Below are 261 nucleotides of genomic sequence, written 5' to 3'. Positions count from 1 at the left end.
GTTTTCTATGAATTCTTGATCTTAAAATTGAAATACCCATTTTTCATATTTATAAGTTTTTTTGGAAATGTAAATAAACTATAACCATTGCCTTCATTTTTTAGCTCAATACCTTTAAATCAAAGCTTTATACCAATACCTAAAGATTGTTTCAAATTATCTACCAAAAGTTATAAACTTAAACTAGACAGGAAAAAAGAAATTTCAAAGGGCAAGACATATATATGACATAGATTGAATTCTTTATTATTATTAAATATT

Source organism: Capsella rubella, unplaced genomic scaffold, assembly GCF_000375325.1.
Source record: "Capsella rubella cultivar Monte Gargano unplaced genomic scaffold, Caprub1_0 scaffold_2, whole genome shotgun sequence".
Taxonomy (NCBI): domain Eukaryota; kingdom Viridiplantae; phylum Streptophyta; class Magnoliopsida; order Brassicales; family Brassicaceae; genus Capsella; species Capsella rubella.
The sequence above is the reverse complement of the archived record's forward strand: the minus strand, read 5'-3'. Positions refer to the sequence as shown.